Source organism: Cibotium barometz, chromosome 46 (assembly GCF_041138505.1).
Source record: "Cibotium barometz isolate CiBa-2024 chromosome 46, ASM4113850v1, whole genome shotgun sequence".
Lineage (NCBI taxonomy): Eukaryota > Viridiplantae > Streptophyta > Polypodiopsida > Cyatheales > Cibotiaceae > Cibotium > Cibotium barometz.
The window spans coordinates 14,569,131-14,589,307 of record NC_141091.1 but is presented as its reverse complement, the minus strand read 5'-3'; the positions used below and the strand labels follow the sequence as shown (position 1 = coordinate 14,589,307).

At 43.6% G+C, this 20,177-nt stretch overlaps 2 pseudogenes; both read right to left on the bottom strand.

Moving 5' to 3' along the window:
* Nucleotides 1–2,469: 2,469 nt before the first annotated feature.
* Nucleotides 2,470–4,285, bottom strand: LOC147611919 (putative sugar phosphate/phosphate translocator At3g11320 pseudogene; annotated as a pseudogene).
* A 2,451-nt stretch (nt 4,286–6,736) lies between these two features.
* On the bottom strand, nt 6,737–8,012 carry LOC147611918 (uncharacterized; annotated as a pseudogene).
* Nucleotides 8,013–20,177: the final 12,165 nt, after the last annotated feature.

Sequence of the window (20,177 nt, the reverse complement as noted above, 5' to 3'; positions counted from 1 at the left end):
AGGAAGAACTCACTTTTTTTGGCATTAATGAAAAGTTTATGCTTCCGCAACTCTTTGAACACTGTGACCAAATGAGTTCTGTGTTCCTGCTCATTCTTGGAGAAAACCAAGATGTCATCAAAGAATACACCAGTGAATTTGCGATGGGGTCGGAAAATTCTATCCATCATACGATTAAACATGGCAGAAGCATTGGTGAGACCAAAGGGCATCACCAAAAATTCATATAATCCAAACAAAGACTGTCCTGAATGCAGTTTTATGGACATCTTGTGGCACCACTCGTATTTGGTGATAACCACTCTTCAAATAAAGACGGCTGAAACAAGCCGAATCATCAAGCTTATCCAAAATGTCATCAATACGCAGAATTGGGAATCTATTCTTAATGGTAAGCTTGTTTAAAGCTCTATAGTCCACACACATGCGGAATGACCCATCTTTCTTTTGGACAAGAAGCACAAGAGAGCCCAAACCTTTCTCTAAAAGCTCATTTACCTGCTTCATGATTTCTTCTTGTTGTGCGGCACTCACTCGGTATGCGGGTTTGTTAGGTGGAGAACTACCTGGCACAAGATCTATGCAATGATCCTCGAGCCTTTGGGGAGGTAATTCACCTGGCAATGCATCAGCAAAACAGTTGTTGAATGCATGAAGAAAATTCAGCCTATCGTAAGTCATAGCATCCACATTTTGATGACTTGGTACAATGCTATCACGAACAAAAACCAAGTACGCAGAAAGACTCTTTTTCATTGCTTTATTAATGTGGATGTGAGATACAAGTGGGATGGAATCCCCTTCTTTGCCAGCATCAATGAAATGCATGCGGCCTCTATGCATAAAAGAAATCATGTTAGTCTTGTACTCTTTGCGGGGCTCAAGCCTATGATGCCATGGCTTGCCCAACAATACATCACATCCATTTAGTGGTGCAACTAAGAAATGTTCATTATCAAGGTAGCCCTGGATATGTATGCGTAACTTCCCTATCAGTGGGGTAACCTGCACCTCTTTACCAACAAAAGTAGCTTCGACTTCAATCTGAGGTCCCATGTTCTCAACCTCAATACCCAAAGCAACTGCCGTTTGTATAGAGATGAAGTTATCGGTTGCACAGTCATCGAACATGAATAAGGCGGGCTGATCCTTGATTTGACCCCAAGCCTTGCATACCATCCGCTCTTTTGCATCATGTTTTGTGTTTCCCTGCACATCGGGAACTGCATGTACATTAGTCTTGGTCTGCTTATCCTCGTGCTTTGGTTTGCGGTCAGGGCATTGTTGAAACATGTGCTCTTTGCTGCCACAAGAAAAACATTTTCCCTCCTTGGCTACGTTCATGCAAAAATTTTAGCTCTTGCTCTTGTGCCTGCAAAAGCTTTCTCATATGCTCCATTTCAGCCCTCATTGCAGCAGGCTCTTCTTCTTGGATGACTGTCTTTCCTCGAGACAGTTGTCCCTTTGAATCACTATCATTTACCCTCTCAAGGGGCTTGTGCCTTCCTTGTAGAGCATCAGAACCACGCGAGGCACTTGATGGGTCCCTCGAATTAGGTACTTCCAAAGGGTTGCCTTGGCTGTCCATTGTGTTAAGTGTGCTAGAAGCGGGGTGTCCAATACACAGGTTCGTTTCCCCACTAAGAAGAGGGATATACCGTGCTCTGATACCAATGAAACCGATCCCGTCAAGTGGGAATAGACTCCGTTGGACACCCACACACGTAATAGCACAACTTAAATATCACAATTTAAATGGACAACTTAATAACAACTGAAAATTAAAATGAAATGAAATGTTGATAGATGGACACCAGCACTGGGGCCGGAACGGGCCGAACCCCTCCCCCCCCTCCCCCTCAATATATGATATATTATTGGGAGTATTTAATAAATATAAGGGTTCAATGAACCAGATGATGTCCATGTACAACTGAGATGAATACAGTACCAAACAAGAGACTCGAAGTAGACGTTCGAAGGAGAGCGACCCACTTGAGTGGTCAAGTCTCTACAGTCCTTTGCCTTCATTGGAATCCGCGGAGAACGCCCCACTGGTGTTCTAGGACCACGCACAAACACGCGCTCCCATACTAACGCCTGGCTCTCCCGATCTCGGCACCAATGGACCGTGGTTCTCCAAAAGCTTGGACTACCCGGCACCGAACGGGTGAACGGGTGTTAGCGGTAGAGAGATTCCTTTATCAGATTTACAACAAAATCCTTTACTTAAATCTGAATCCACTTACTTGTAGCTTGCTAATGGAAGACAAATACCCGAGGCGTTTGTGTGCAGCTACTTGAGAGGGACACCAGGACGCAGCAGCCTGTCGAGGAGGATGAGGAGGAGCTGCCTGTGTAGAAGGTGTAGCCACCTAGGAGGTAAAGAGCCACCTGTAGCCGCCTATAGAAGGGAGGTGGAACCCCACGCAGCCGCCTGAAGAGGGGAGTGCAGCCTCACGCAGCTGCCTATAGAAGAGGAGTAGCTGCCTGTTGTGGAGGAGATGCAGCCGCCTGTAGAGGATGAAACAACCGCTTTTGGAGAGGAGAAGGTGCAGCCGCCAGTTGAAGAGCAAGCGTGGCCTGCTGGAGAGCAAGTGTAGCCGCGTGGGGGGTGCAGAAGCCGCCTGCTATGGCCGCCTGCAGAGGAGAAGAGGCTTGTGGCGCAACCGCTTGCTGGACAGAGGGCAGCCTGCTGGAGAGCAAGCGCAGCCACCTACAGAAGACACAGCCGCCTGCTTTGATGCTGAAACCACCTGGCTGCAGGAGCACAGCCGCCTGCTTGTGGAGATGGAGGTAGCGCAGCCTGAGGAGGAGGAGGCGCACAATCGTCTGAGGGTGAGCAGAAGGGTGGTCGCCTCTTTGTAGGTGTTGGAGAGAAGGTACCCGACCACAGCTGGCCGGCTCCCCACGCTTGCATGGGGGCGGCCAGCTTCAAGGTGTGGTGTGGGTAGGTGGCCATGCACCCACCCCCACACACATAAAGGGTTAAGTGTGGGGGTTTCCCCATAATGGGTGCCCACTTTTAAATGAATGTGAACTCACAACCTTATAAAATGAAAGGTTAAAAATAAAGCTATTAAACCAACAAGTGCAATACACTTACCACCTGTTCACACGCAGCAAAACTCCTCAGAAGACAGAGCAAACTTCACGACTCACTGGCAGGCGTCCCCGCTCAGTAAGTGACATGTCAAGCAAGCAAACACAAGAATACAAGTCATGCGAAAACAGTTTCAAACATGCAAAACATGAGTGCATGTGCAAATAGTATCATGGACATATCTCCCGTTCATGGAACAAGTACAAAACATCTGTCGAGCACAAAAATGGCACGACAAAAAACATAAATCCAGGTCTTCCTATGGAGTGACAGTCCCATAGGTAAAACACAGTTCCAGGCACGAGCCTTCCTATGGAGTGACAATCCCATAGGTAAAACACAGTTCCAGGCACGAGCCTCCCTATGGAGTGACAGTCCCATAGGCAAGACACGGTGGTGAATGGTAGCAAGAGCAACCCCACAATGGGAGCCATGTACAAGAGGAGGTTCATAGAGTGAAGCTTTTCAGCTTCTGAAGTGAGCAGGATTCCTTGAACAACAGACTTGAGAGCCCTCCCAGCGGTGGAGCCAAGGCACACTAGGAAACCTAATAGATGAAACAACGGCTCACTCCTACTTGCTACCATAATGCCCAACACCACCGGGACCAGTGCCATGTACACAACTGTGGACTCCCTTTTGCATGCGATCAGAACAGCAAAAATGGCAGTAAAGAAGGGTGTGGTTGCCCCAACCGCCTGGTTAAACGACACAGGAAGGTACTTGAGGGATGTGTTGCCGCATACTACCGAAAATGAAAAGATCGTGCTGAGGGCAACAATCTTAAAAAACTGCTTCTTCAACAAAATGAACTGCATTGGCACAATCTCAAGCCATGCAATGGCAACATAGCTGTAGATGGCGCATGCACACATGTGCAACATGGTGAGGAGGATGGGGTTACCTATAGCCATAAAAGCTCAGCAGATACTTGTTGAGGAGCAAGACTCCGATGTTGGAAAAATACCATGCTGCTATGATGAAGGCGGTTTTGATGTTGGCAGGGAGAGGGATAGCTCCATACTTGCCCTCACCATGGGATGGTATGTCTATAACCACAGCATCAAGCTTAAGGTTGCTGCCCCTCCTGATGGGTGAAGCACAGACTCAGACAGATCTAACCATACAGGGAGAAAACTGCCCTTAGAGTGCTAACCTTTCATAGATCTGGCCTTCCTCCATGCAACCCACAACCAAGGTAAGGTTAAGGTAGGCAGCTTCTGCTCAGCATTCCTGGGGAAGCACGTTTGTGCCTAGGCGACTTCTAGATATCTCTGCATTATCTGCGTCAGAGAATGCAAGGAGACACGACCATAATGGGCATTGTTTTCAAAAAGAAACCTCTGCAGGACCTACATTGAAGCCCAGAAAGCAACGGTAGGTAAGGGTGGGGTTAAAGAGGGGGCTACACAGTGCTACAGATAAAGGGCCCAAATAATGATAATCCGTTCCCAGCTGATGAACAGTAGAGAGCTGTTGATGGAGGTGGGTGAGCAGAGGGGACGGTGAAGGGGATGCGGTAAAGGAAAAGGTATTTTCGTAAAGATTCTTGTTATGGTGAGCTTGTGGGTGAAAAGAGAGTAGAGACCCAACGTGGCAAGCGTGGCTATGGCTTGCATTCTGTGCAAGCAACCTTGCATGCTGCCCGTATCGGAGATCCGAGGTGGGAGATGACCATACTGATGATGACGCGCTTTGGCAAGCAAAAACACACACCCCGTTTGTGGTTGCTTGTTGCCCATCAGACCGGGCCTGTGTTGTTTGCAGAGAGAGCCTTACAAGTGCCACCAGTACAGATAAACCTTACAAAAACCCATGAAAGTGGATACGGGTGGTAAAAGGGTGTTTGAAGTAGATCATCGCAATTTATTTTTTACCAAAAAGTGGATAAAAATGTAATACGCAATTGATTAGGGACATTCCGTTCTTTTTTTATGAGCATTCCTACCCCGCCCACCTCCACGCTTGCTAAATCACGCGCATTCAGGTGAGCTGCAGATTTCAGGATGAAGACACCCTCAAAGGGCATCTGCAGAAAAAATTCCAGCATTAATTGACACACATATGCCCCCTCCTGAAGCATCAAAGAGCTGCACGTGTACGTTTTTCAGCCCATAGAAGGAGTTTGCATCTTCCCCACCTGTGTGGAGCATTGGCACTAGTAGTGTGGCACCTCTGTTCCACATATGGTGCAGGGAAGAATGTGCCATGTGGCACATTCTCTCTCTCTCCATCTCTCTCTCTCTCTCTCTCTCTCTCTCTCTCTCACACACACACACACACACTCAGTCACTGCTTAGGCTTTCTCACGACTTGCAAAGTGTCTGCAGTGCAACACACTCACTGCTTAGGCTTTCTCACTCACTGTCCATGTCAGCAATGCAGGCACTTTTTGTGTTGCACACACCACATTTCCCACTGAGCACAATGTAGCTCACTGACCGAAAAGTGATACAACCTTGCAAGGCTGATATTCAACGAGAGGCACAAGCACACTAACCTCCCATAACACATCGCAAACTCAACCTAAACTCCGACGAGTCGTAATACAACCATGCAAGACTGATATGTAGCTAGAGGCACAAACACACTAACCTCATACATTCACTGAAACAACTTGCTTATGCAAGCTGATTACACGTCTAAAATGGACCGCCATTGTGTGCAAGACCGAAAACTTAAGGGCTGAAAGGGCTCATATATTAGAGTTCACCAATCAAGTTCACAAGAAAAACTAAGTGTCAGAGGAAGACTACTCTAGTTTCACATGATTGCCATGTGCTTTAAGCTGTCAAGTGAAAAAGTATTAGATTAGTTTAGAGTTCTATGGTAGGCTCACATGGGCAAGTTGTCATGATTTTTGGGAGATATTTGTGTGTTGCACCTAGCGAGGTATGCGGTGCCCTTTGCTTTAGCATTGATTGGCCCAAGGGACAAAGATATGGTAGGTGTGTGTGTGTGTGTGAGAGAGAGAGAGAGAGAAGAAGAAGGCAACCTATCATCTTTCATAGAATACTATCAAAATTTTCAGAATAAATATACTACCATGAGTTAGTGTAGTAGTGTTGATGGAACTTGATATGTGAAGGGTTCAAACACCGCTTTGCAAGTCATGGTACTTGTTGATCATTCACACACAAAGAGAGGAGACAAATGGTAACACAATTTGAAAAAGCAAAGCCTTCCATATGAAAAAACAAGCCTTCAACAAAAGTGGGATGCATACCATGATGGCTACCATGCTTAAAAACAAGTTACATGATGTTAGCTTGACATCTTCTAGACTGTTTACGGATTGAGATGTGATGTGCTCTAGCTGCCCTTTGCATGTCATTTGCCCTTCCAAGTGATGGAAGAATGGATACATCAAGAGTGTTCCCCTCCCAAAGGACTGATCGTAGATGCTTCTCCCACTCTAGTTGCTCAACCTCCCACCTTTTCCTTTGTTCCTTGGCTCTCTTCTCTTCCTCCCGTTGAAGCTTCTTGGCCGCACTTGCAGCTCCTGCTTCCCTCTTCTTCAATTCCTTCATCCGACGCTTTTCTTCCTTCAACCACTCGACCTCCATCTTTGCATTCTTTGCAAGCATCGTCTCTATGTATTGTTGAGAGGTTAGGATCAAGGAGTTAGAGTAGTCAACAAAAGCTTCGCCGGTCCACATTCTCCCTTGGCACCCGTAAAATCTCTACCACATTTTGCGAGCTTATTGCTCCCATATTGTTTGCTCCCCTTCCCAAGCTAAAGAGCATAGTAGTCGCTTCTTCTATTTGCTCATCCATAGGGGTGCAAGGTACTTGGCTACACTCATCAATTTCTAGATGCTCCTCATTAGCAATGCAATGCACATCAATATTTGAGCATGGCAACCTATTGTAATCAAAAACATTATGATTCCAGGGCCAAATACTAGTTGCTCGAAATCCCGCTTTGATGTTGCTTTCGGTGAACGATGAGGCCAAAGCTCTACTTGCCACACCAGCAAGCTCACTCTCTGTCGCTTGGCTCGAGAAGCTACGCACCTGCCAAAGGTTCCTTTCCTTCACAAAATTTGTTTTGAAGGGCTTGAAAACTAAGACATCAAGGGGCTGTAGTTTGTGAGAAGTGTGCGCCTAAGGATAACTGTCGATTCCCCAATCTCGTGCCTTTTGAACCACATCCAAGTGAGTGTGGCTGCCATGCCCATCCACTATTAGGAGATACCGATTTTCTGGAGAGGGTGGGGTTGGTAGAGACACCTTGAAATGGTCTAGCCATGCCTCAAAAAGGTGGCCAGTCATCCAGGCTTTCAATTGCATCGACATGATTGCACCATCCTCACATTTGAGAAGGTAGTTCTGCATAGCTTTCTTTTCCTTGAAGATATAATAACCTGGGAGAAATGATCCAGCAGCATTCACACAACATAATATCGTTAGCCATTCACGGCTATCCGGTGTGACACTGTAAACCACCTTTGATTCCTTCCTTGCTTGCACTCTCATACCTTTGGCTTTGCTGCACCCCAGTTTCATCTGCATTCCATATGTTTCTTTTTGGGGGATACTTGTGTTCGTTATACATGAGTTCCAGGTTATCATGGAAGGTTTTGACCACTTCCGGGGAGGTTGATTGCCCTTGATCTATCCAAACCCTTTGTGACACGGAAGGTTAAGTCTGGATGCCTTGTGTGCGAAAGCCGTCCCACCAACTCTTTCCTAGAATTCCATTTCTGAAGGGTGTGGGTCGAGTTTGGCAAAGCTATGCCACTTTAAGCTTCATGGCGCTAAGGGTCACACCATGACCAGCATCCTGCATGCAGAATGCCCATTCTACCAATGCTCGTTCTTCTTCAAGTGGAATGACGGGAGCTAGCCCCTTGTGTTTCTTCTTTGTTATGCCCTCTATCCATGCTGAGAGTGCCGTCCAACTCATGCCATATTGTCTTGTGCACTCTCACATGGACATGCCTTCTTCATGAGCAGCTATGGCTTTGGCCATGTCATCTTCTGTCCAAGCGAACTGTCTTCGCTTCTTAGTGGGTTATGGTGTTGTTGTAGGAGCTTGCCGCACAACATCTGATGGTCTTGGAAGGGAGCATCTTGAAGTGGGAGCGAAGGTGCCCCCACTTCTTGCTGACCACTTTCTTTTTAGCTGAGTGCGCGGGTGGTAGGCATCTCACCTTGTGTTTATAAACACAATTAGCTTTGTGTTGAAAAACACACTTGTTCTTTACTGCAAGGAGAGCTCTCTTTTGGATTCCCTGAGGCATACAATAACCATAATACAAAAAGTAACTACGTGTCCATAATCCACAATGAATTGAATATAAATGTGCAAGCATAAAGCAAACGTACATAGCATGCAAATCTAAAATCTCACCTTACTCAATGATCAATTGTGCATAATCGCTGCACTTGAATTTCTTCTTGGGCTGCTCCTCATTAGCTTCTCTTCGCTCTACGATTTTCGATGATGAAGGCTTGTGCAGTGGTGTTGTTGTGTCTTCATGATGATCAAGCTTTTGTGTTGGGCATGGAGGTGATATGGCAAGCGAGGTGATAGTGCAAGGGTTTATAGTAGGCTTAAGAGAAGGTTTATTGCAGCAAAAGGATGGAACCACATGGATGCCACCACATTGACAAATGCATCGTCCTCGCTTATCAAGCAATAGGGAAGTGCAAAGAACATGGGATAGGAACGGGTGTCTACAGCATAGGCATGATTTGCACTCACATAGAGGTTCAATGTATGGCATGGTGGTGACGAAGGGCTGGTGTGTACAATGGATTGATGCTTTGGACTAGATTTATAGGTTGCAAGGCTTGGTATTGCTCTTTTTTAATTGGTTGTTTTAGGCAAAGCTTAGATCAACAATGGATCTTGGATTTGATTGGTTGTTTTAGGCAAAGCTACGATCAACAATGGAGCTTGGAGGGACTTTTTGAAAACATCCTTTGTTGTAAGTGACAGAGGGATTTTGAATTATGAATTTTGGGATTCTCTTGTAAGTCATACATCCTTTGTAAACTAGCACTCTCTATAAAAAGATTATTAGTCTCTAGAATATTGGTTTGTAAAAAGAATATTGGTCTCTGGAAGGGGGTATCAAGTAGGAGGGCACGCAAGATTATTTGCTGAAGGCGGTTTGCATGAGTAAGGAGGCTAGAATAATATGATTGGCGCAACACCTTCTACACGTATAATAACCACCTTCTGCATGTTTAATAAGCTTGCCAGCTTTGGAGTGAACTGATCCTCTTCTTCCCTATTTGTGGCGTGATGAGCGCCCTTTTTTTGAGGTTGGTGGCTCGCTTTTTCTGAAGTTGGTGCTCGCCAAATAAAGGCCAAGGTGTCGCTTTTTTTGAAAGCAGTGGTCACCAAATAAATGCCTTTATTTGGGACCCCGCCACGCTACATGCCCTCTACCCTAGTCGCACATTAGAATTTCACTTGGATACACACACACCGGGGTACTACCCTTCCACATATTGGCCACTTTATAGGCAGTGGACAAGTCGTGGGATGAACCCCACAAGTTAGTCCCTCCGTTAACTGGAGTGAACTCCCTGCGCAACTTTGGAAGAACTAGGCATCGCAAGTTGAGTCACGATCTTTGATGTCCATGGCAACCATCCCTAATCCAAAACTTGACCTTAAAGGGCAAGCCTTGCACCATTGTCCCCAAGGTGATAGCCTAGGGGATAAGCCTTTGGACTTTTTACGGGAGGTCTTGGGTTCAAATCCTCTTGGGGATATCTTATACTAAGGTTGTGTTCGCGTGCAGGTGCCTTAGGCCATCATCGTTCGATCGTCATGCTTCCACCTTCATCTTCAATGATCTTGTGGATGCTGCCATCATTTGAATAGTTTAATCCATTAAAAACCATCACTATTGTTGGGTTCTCTCCAAGATGCCGGGATTAATCATCACATTTTAAATTTTAACTCTTATTTTAAATCTTTGGAGTTGGTATAAATATGTCTTGATTAGCATTTGTGTTACTGTATTATTCATTTATAATAAAAGTCAACCATCACATTATGCAAAGGTCTAGGTTAATTTAAAAAGTTTTTACAGATTATAATTATTGTTTACAATAAAAACACTACACAAAGCACCATATTGGCAAGGCACCCTTTTAGAACTCTTTTCTTTTATGGGAGAGAGCCCGAGAGGGTACTCAATCACAAGTGCCACCACCAGGTTATACTCAATCACAAGTGCCACCACTAGGGTATACTCAGCCCTCTACCTCCTTTTAAAGAGGAAAGAGTACTTACTACCATTGGTCTATAGCCTAGGAGGTAATACATTTCAACCTTGCATCTAAAGTGAAAATAGGGTGCAACTATTATCATGTTGTAGAAATAGCACAACTATTATCATGTTGTAGAAATAGCACAGCTTGCCTCATTAAAAAAATAGCACATCTATCATCATTCTCCATCTTCCCAACAATGATTTCTATTTGCAACAAATTAATACACAATCAACAGTAGAAGATTGTGGCACTCATGTAGCATTCATATCCATGGTGATCTCTAATAAACTATGCAAGCTGTTGGAATGTGTGTAGGGGCATTTCAATTTTTGTAAACCTTCTTAGGGAAATCTAAATATACACATTTTCTCTTCATTTCTCACTAAACCGAATATTTACCCAAGTTGCACATTTCGGTTCAATTCCTTTTACGAAAAATCTCAACAAGCCATTTTGAATTTTCAACTAGTCAAAGGTTAAGTTGACGCACTGTTACACAGGCTTGATTTTTTACGGGCACCCTTACCCTTGAAAATTGATGTTTAGTGAAATGTAGCAAGTTTTTTTGTATTTTAGTGTAATTTTTAACGGGCATTTTAAATCTTTGCAAGTATTTTATGACCAAAATGCTTAAAAACGAGCATGACACCCGTCAAAAAGCAACTATATTGAGGCACAACTTTTTCCGAGCATTGGTGTGTAATGTTAGGAGTATATTTTGGACGAAGTGTAGGCCACCTCCTAGGTATTGTAGAAAAAGGGCTCCTAGGTGTGGCATGGACATCTTGTTGGCTTGATAGGCACCTTGCCGGTTGGCCTTTGATTGCATAGGCACCTGGGCGGTTGCCCATAATGAGTTTTGTGAGGCTTGCATAGAAGCCAAGCTCTTTGTGTGTTGAGGGACTTGCATGGGCGAGGACTTCCGTGCAGGTGCCTTACTTGGAGCTAGTATCGTGTTCTTTTACACATGTAGGTGCCTGACTAGAGCACTAAGGATTTGATGTGGCATGAGCCTTTTAGAGAAGTACTCTTCTAAAATTGGGCTGTAGAAGGCCGTATAGATATGCATATTTATGTGAATTTGAAGGCTAGATAAGGTCAAAATAAAATTTGGCCTTCTAATTTCTAATTGAAGGTTGGGGTTAGCCTTCAAATTTTACCCTTTGAAATGGTGCCAACTTAAATGAAATAGTGAAGAGACTGATCCAAAAAAGGTCATTTTTGAAGGCCCATGAGGAGCTTGTGAAATCTGGCGGATCAAGACTTGTGTGGTAAAGGTTTGCAAGAAGCTCAAGTACATGATCTTGGTCACAGGTGGTTGGTTGAAGATTCAAGGTGTGGGCAGGTAGAACTGTCTTATCGATTCCACGTAAGAAACAATAGCTTGTAATGAGCTTTCCCATTTAGTGCAACGAGCTAAAAAAAATGCAGTATGTCACAGATCTTTTTTGCGGCATGCTAGTGCATGGCAGGTGCACTCAAGATGACATCAACAAAGCACTCAAGATGACATCAACAAAGCATTGAGTGGAGGAAAATTGTCTTATCGATTTCACGTAAGAAAAAATAGCTTGTAATGAGCTTGCCTATTTAGTGTAACGAGCTTAACAAAATGTAGTTTAGGATGTATGTGTGATGGACTTCTAATAATGGAGTCTTATAATTATGTACCTCTCTTTTATCATGTACTTTTTCTAAAGTTTAATGGAACTATCGAGTTTATATCCCTAAAAGCTTTCTCATAATGTTTTTGGGTGTTGTCGTGGTGGCATTTAGAGATACAATATGTTGTTGTTGTTGTTGCTATTGGTGGAATTTGGAGTCATATTTGAATATGTTGTATTTTATTGAGAATGTGACGATGGTGATTATGTGCAAGTATTATCTTACATTTATATACTAGTGAATTGTGGTGTATGCTTATAGGTTTAGGATCGATCTCCTTCTTGCATGTGTATAGACTCTTGCATGTGCATGTATTATCTTACATTTATATACTAGTGAATTGTGGTGTATGCTTATAGGTTTAGGATCGATCTCCTTCTTGCATGTGTATAGACATCCATGGTAGACTCTGAAAAGGCAGGTCTCTTGATAGCCCCATCAAGAGGCTAGCGCACTCTCGGTTTGAGTAGGTCTGAGATAGAGGAGGATATGGGAGAGTATTCGAGTGTTGATGAGCTGGAGGCTACCATCTCTGCTCTCTTGCTCCTTGTAGCCCGTAGCCCCTATAGCAAGGACACCTCTGGATCCGTCAATGGAGGAGGAGAAGGATCCAAAGTAGGAGGGTCAGGGTCAGGAGTAGGACGTGGTGCTAGAGATCAGGATCAGGAGTAGGACATGGTGCCACACAACCAGATCAATATGTATAATTTCTCTAATTTGTCTCTTTTGAGCTATCATTTGTTTAAAAATTGCTATAATAGTTATATTTGGTCAATTGTAGAGGACACAGAGGAGAGATACAGAGGGGCTTGGGTGATGTAGATCTAGTTTTTTCAACGTCTAATAACTATTTGTTTTAATTTCCTTATAGGAGTGATGAGCGGAGTATCACATATCTACCCAAGTAGCCAGTCCCACCACTATTGTTGCCACGATCTTGTATAGGGGACATGGATGTAGAGTGCCCTATTGATGGAGCAAAGACACATTGTGGACTGAGATGAAGGTAAGGTTTTTTGTCGTCAGCTCTCCGAGACCTCATGGACCTCTATATGCCAAAGAATTCATAATAAGACAAGTGCCAACAACAAAGTAATAAGACAAGTGATAACAAAGCATGAGTAAACACATTTGCAAAGTCTCATCAAGTTTTGACATCATGTACACATGCTGTTTCAAATATACTCAAATTAATAATGCTAGAATATCATGGATTGAAGCCCATTACAAAAGACACGTGCATTAAAAATGTTATAAATACATCTATTCTCTATGTAGAGCTAGGTTGCCTACACGAACCATAATTCACTACTAGCAACTCCTCACCAGCATTAAATGATCTAATAGCATTGACTACAATGTATCTCTATTCACGTGTACTGGCACATGACCATTGTCACAGCCCACAAAAGTAAAATTAGTTCTTACATTCCTCCCTCTGCTATACTATTGATTAGCCCTGATATATTTCCTTTAGTGTAAGGCTTGGCATCGATATATAATCTCTCTAATGCATTATGGGTAATGCCTCTTCCAGCAACAGAGGCATCATTAGCACATAGCCATATGTGGTCATACTCTTGATGTAGTGAGCAAGCTGATGCCATGGACCCCATGAATATATAGGTCCACAAAATGTCATAAGAGTGACCTTAGAGTGAATTGGAACATGTAAATCCTGTGTAATAAAAAGGCCTCAACCCCCGCCCCATAGGTGCGATCACATAGAGAGCACCCCAGAGGCTGAAAACCTCTCCATCAACTGGAAATGATGCTCCCAACTACTCGCCATAATGTCTATCATTATGTCTGTATGAGACGTAGTAGGTGATTGGGTAAGGGATGATCGCCAGACATCTCAGACTGATAACCAGGAGGTAATTGTTGTGCATGTGCCTCCATTTGAAGAACAACTTGACTATGTTGCATACGAGGAAGCATAGATCGATCAAGCCCATGAAAGACATCGTCATTCAAAATGATGTACACCTAGATTTGGCCATGATGACTGTACCTAGATGCATGTTATATATCACTTTGTCTATTAAGAATATATAAATTTGAACGAGTCAATGTTCAATGCTAAAAAACAAGAAACATCACTTACCATAGGCTGATCATGTCTCTCTGGTACCAGTGCATCATGACATCTTCCAAACTGTAGCTTGTGGATACGACATTGCCATCGTGTCCGTCGATGAGCGCCGTGACAATTCACAGAGACTAACATGGAACTCTCTACTCATAGTATGTCTATGCCTCATCAGCTTCATGCTACAAGGATGTAGAGGACGTTGTAAAAGATGTCGACAAGGACACACCTCCTCATCCTATCATAGGAGCTCGTAGGCACTGCAAGGAGAATATCAAGCCCATCCTAAACACAATGTATAGATAAAAGAAATGTATAGAAGATGATATGAAATGAGTCCATGGAGATAAAAGTGATGTGACAGCAGGTGTATTTGTGCGGGTGTGCAAAATGAAAATAGAAACAACGTGGGAGAACAAAGGAATCAGGCGACACAGATTCTGAAAGAGATCAAGGTGGCACGAGATAGAAGAGGGAGAGAAAGGCGGTTGATTAGGGGTGGTTCTTCGTCGATGCCTCGGTAAAGGAGTGGTGAGTGTGTCTTGCCAAGAGAGACTCTCTAGGAGCAGTGGTTAGTGTGTGACCACCAAAGAGATGATAGAATGAGGGTAATTGCAGTAGAGAGAGTTCTTGCTGAAGTTCATAGGCTAGAGTTCTTGTATTATTTTTCCAGTTTACAGAAGAGAAGAATCATGCAGCGAGTGAAGGTTTGTTTGGGTTAGAGCAGAGGTTGAGATGAAGACCAGAGAATTGACCAAGGCCCCTAGATTCTCTGTGCAGCTCCTTTGTTAGAGACTTGTCCCAGATCAACTCATCCTCAAATGTAGTTGTGAAGGTTAAAATATGACGTGTTGTTTGCCAAGGTCTTCCTGAGGGGGATCCTTGAGTTTTTGTGTTTTCTTCTAAAATTTTTGTGCCCAAGTCTCAGGGCTGTTGAGACTTTGAAGTTGATATTTGTCTATCTAAAGCAGACAAAGAGTTTGGGATTTATCTTTGATTTTGATGTTATAGTTATGATGATTGAGTGTGTTTGATTGAGTTCATGATGATAGATCATCTGTGTGTGTCAATTGGATGATTGGTGAAATGTTGACTTAGTTTGAGTAAGATGAGAGAAGGTTCAGAGTCAGCCATGGTCAGCTAAGTGCTAGATATCATCAAACTGAAGGAGCAGAGAGTTGGCTTTGCCTAATCTGAGCTTGAGGGAAGAGTTTTTGACTTAGGTCTGATAGTCATAGGAATGTCAGTAGGCTGTCTCAGCAGACAACAGACAGGTTGTGGATTGAGTGGTGTTTCTATGGCAGCTATGTGTCTTGCTTGGTTTGAGTGTTCTGAGTATGTAGAAGTGCCAACAGACGTATAAGAGAGGAGGCATGTGTCAGCTGAGTTGGTTTGGTCGATAGGTTGGAAGTAGCTGTGTGTCACAGCTGTAGTAGCATATAATGTGATATCCATTCGATTTTAGAGTCGGTTTGGTCGATTCAGCAGGTTGGAAGCAGCTGTGTGTCAGTTGTAGTCAACAGGGAGCCTATAATGTGGTATCCATTCGAATTTAGAGCTTCCTGAGGGCCTATGTGTGTTAGAGGATACACGGGAGAAGGTTGTTAGTTTAGTTAAGGCATTTAACTCAGCTGGTTCTAGGTCAGACTACTGAGGCCAGTTCTGATCCCTTTTCTTTTTCTTCATCTGTGTCTATTGATGGTGTTATAGAGGCCATCACCCAGTTTACAGAAGAGAAGAATCATGCAGCGAGTGAAGGTTTGTTTGGGTTAGAGCAGAGGTTGAGATGAAGACCAGAGAATTGACCAAGGCCCCTAGATTCTCTGTGCAGCTCCTTTGTTAGAGACTTGTCCCAGATCAACTCATCCTCAAATGTAGTTGTGAAGGTTAAAATATGACGTGTTGTTTGCCAAGGTCTTCCTGAGGGGGATCCTTGAGTTTTTGTGTTTTCTTCTAAAATTTTTGTGCCCAAGTCTCAGGGCTGTTGAGACTTTGAAGTTGATATTTGTCTATCTAAAGCAGACAAAGAGTTTGGGATTTATCTTTGATTTTGATGTTATAGTTATGATGATTGAGTGTGTTTGATTGAGTTCATGATGATAGATCATCTGTGTGTGTCAATTGGATGATTGGTGAAATGTTGACTTAGTTTGAGTAAGATGAGAGAAGGTTCAGAGTCAGCCATGGTCAGCTAAGTGCTAGATATCATCAAACTGAAGGAGCAGAGAGTTGGCTTTGCCTAATCTGAGCTTGAGGGAAGAGTTTTTGACTTAGGTCTGATAGTCATAGGAATGTCAGTAGGCTGTCTCAGCAGACAACAGACAGGTTGTGGATTGAGTGGTGTTTCTATGGCAGCTATGTGTCTTGCTTGGTTTGAGTGTTCTGAGTATGTAGAAGTGCCAACAGACGTATAAGAGAGGAGGCATGTGTCAGCTGAGTTGGTTTGGTCGATAGGTTGGAAGTAGCTGTGTGTCAAGCTATAGTAGCATATAATGTGATATCCATTCGATTTTAGAGTCGGTTTGGTCGATTCAGCAGGTTGGAAGCAGCTGTGTGTCAGTTGTAGTCAACAGGGAGCCTATAATGTGGTATCCATTCGAGTTTAGAGCTTCCTGAGGGCCTATGTGTGTTAGAGGATACGCGGGAGAAGGTTGTTAGTTTAGTTAAGGCGTTTAACTCAGCTGATTCTAGGTCAGACTACTGAGGCCAGTTCTGATCCCTTTTCTTTTTCTTCATCTGTGTCTATTGATGGTGTTATAGAGGCCATCACATAGCGTGCTAGAGGAGGCAGTATACCAGAGGATGAGTCAAAACTTTTTTACCATTATAACAAAAGAAACATTAGAGCAACTACTCATTAAAGTTGGTTATGTATGAGTTTTTAGTGAAAGTATCCATAGCGTGTTCAATTTTTTCGGATTTCTTCACTCATATAAACCTAGAAAGTATTATCTCTAGTTGTAATCTACATTTAGACGCATTGTTTTCTATAATCTATGTCTACATGACATGAAGTTTGGTGACTTGATGGGCGAGTGTTTCACAGCTCACAGTTGACACATGCATTAATTTTTGATTCTAACTTCTTGGATGTGACTTGGAAATGTGTAGGAGATATTTCTTAGTGGTGGGTAGAGAATAACCGCCCCACTAGTATGCATCCTAAGTTGTGGATGGCCTTTCGGAAGGAGATGCGATTGTTAACCACACTTAACATCATTTTTCAAGCATGGTTACGCTTCTTGTAATCCATTATTATGTAACCATGCTAAGCGCTTAATGAAAAAAGATATATGGGATGACCGAGCTTATGACTTGTGTAATGCCGGTCCTAGGCAATAAGCCTACATGTACACATAGAGCTAGGAAGTAAGTTTTGGACCCCCAATTGTAAATGGGCAGGACAGCCATTGTAAAAAGTAACCTCATGTCAGCAGACGGCCATTGTAAAAAGTGACCTCATGTATATAAGTGATTTATGAAATATGAAAAGACACAATCCCATTATCACAATTGGGTCTTGCCTTATCTCTCTCTCTCTCTCTCTCTCTCTCTTGTGGTTATGGTAGTGAGCTTGTGTTGGTGAATGCTTGCTCGCTTGGTTGTAGTGTGTGCATGGAGTGGATGAGTCTTGTCTTGTCTTGTCTTCTCCTTCTTCTTGTCTCCTTCTCAAGATCCCTCTAGCATGCACATTGACATTAAGTGGAGGTAGGGTTTTCCATAGATCTCTTCTTCTTTGCTCACTACCTAGCTTGTAGATCTCCATTTGAGTGACACAAGTGGAGGTGGAGTGAGCCCCTAGCGGCCTCACATTAGGAAGTTAACCCTGATTAGGGTTGGCTAAGTGCTAGTCTTCGAATTGACCGTTGCATGGCATCATTCTCTTCTTCTCTCCCTCTCTTGTGCAAGGTAGTATGTTTTGGTTAACATCTTTGGTGCCACCACTGGGGATTAGCATTTAGCTTAGGGTCCTCCATACATTTTCACTTGCTAGAGCCATCACACATAGCCCGGTTAGAGTGTAAATCGATGCATGTTGGATGTGTTTGTTTGCTTGTCTTTTGATCTTTTTTACTCTTGCCATGGAGATCAATGGAGCATGAGAAGCATGAAAGTCTTCATCGAATGGACGGGAAACACAAGTAGATGCTTAAACCTTGTTGTTGAGATTCATGCAATTTTTGGTTTTGTTCAACATTTATCAAGTTTTGTCAAGTTTTGCACAATTAGCTTAATCCTCTAATTAATCTTAGGTAATTAGGTTTTCTTAGGCATTCTAGGCATCATTGGGTAGCTAGAGACTAGCTCTAGCCTCCCACAAAAAGAAAAACACAAAAAAACAAAGGAAGAGCTCAAAACATCAGAAATTAGAGGAGGAGAAGAGGTAAATTTTTCACTCTGGATTGTTTTCTGAGAAGCGTACGGCCATACCCTTCTCAGTGCCATGGCCATGTCTTCTTTGCCACACCCATTTCTTCCCTCCAGAGCAAATCTTCTAGATTCTGCTGCATTAAATTGAGCACCGGCAGGCAATTAAACGGGTTGTCTTCTTTGCTCCCATAGAAAATCTTCCAGATTCTGTTGCATTAAATTGAGCATATGGCAATTAAAGAAGGGCATTAACTAGGCATAAAGGGCATTAAACAAGGGGTACAACTGGGTAGTACTGCTCTACTATAAGGGAATATCAGTGGGGGTAATTGTGTCAGTACTTGCACAATTAAAGATCTCTCTGACTTGACGAGCATACGGTTGTAGCTTCAGAAGCGTATGCCCGTTCCTTCCCTGAAGCCACGCCCATTCCTTCTGCCCCGTCATTGCCATGTCTTCCTTTTCTACAAGTGCATGCCCATTCTTTCTCTCAAGACACATCTGGGTCTTCATTGTCTAAGTGTAGGCTCGTTCCCTTCATTTAACAACCCATGTCTTCATATCCATTCTATTTTTGACATGCCCGTGTCCTTTTTAGTGTACGCTCATGCCATCTCAAGACACGGCCATGTATTCATCTCTATTCTATTTGACATGCCCATGTCTTCATCTCCATTCTATTTGACACACCCATGTCTTCATCTCCACCAAGTGTATGCCATACCTTTCGATTTGCCACGCCCTTGTCTTCTTGAAATGTATGCCCGTGTCCTCATTTAAGTGTATGCCCATACCTTCTTAAAAGCGTATGTCTGTACCTTACTTTCCAAAAGAAAAATAGAGACTGCTATCCCCACAGGGGGTCCAGCACTGCTATTTCTCACATTCATGCACCTACGCTTGAGAAAATTGGTGTGAAACAACCCTTTGGGATGATATAAATTCTCTTGACGCTCCCTCGCTCATAATATTAAACCCTTTTGCTAACACAGCTTGGGCCAAACGGTGTTTCTTTGATAACACCAGTGAGACTCAGGTGCATCCCACCATGGGACGTGCTACTCTTGACTTAGAGATAGGAGGACTGGAGGCTCAGTGCATGGACAGACCACCTGCTGTGGAGCAAGACCCAACACCCTTTAACAATTCACAAAGAAGCCTTGCTTCGAGACTCTGAAGCTTTATCCTGGGAAACGCATAGTTAGAAAATCCAGATCCCACGGATTGAGACACATGGAACACCAGCCCACAAATGAGCCCATGCTAGCGCCTCTAGGCCATAGAACAGAGATGGGGAAAGTGAAAGTAACCCAACCCATACTCACCACCTGTTTGGGTGCCATGCCCACCACCACCACCACAAGAATGGCTGATTTATACCAAGACCAAGACGTCCTATCAGAGGAGGGAGAGAGCCTACCTGGCTCAATCATATCAACCTAGGCCACAAATGTACTAGTAGTAGCCATCTCGTGGGGCATACCCCCAGGATATCATATGGGGCTGTATGTACATCCAAGTTATCCCTTGAGACAAGGACCCACTTGATGGAGTCCCGTTGAGCAATTACACAACTGATAATGACCCCAAGATGGTCTGGGTTAGTGCCAAGCTAGACACTGAGTTCTAAGAAGAAGTCCAGGTGTTGCTCACTTCTTTCAAAGATTTGTTTGCATAGAGATACACCGAGATGAAAGGGATTGATCC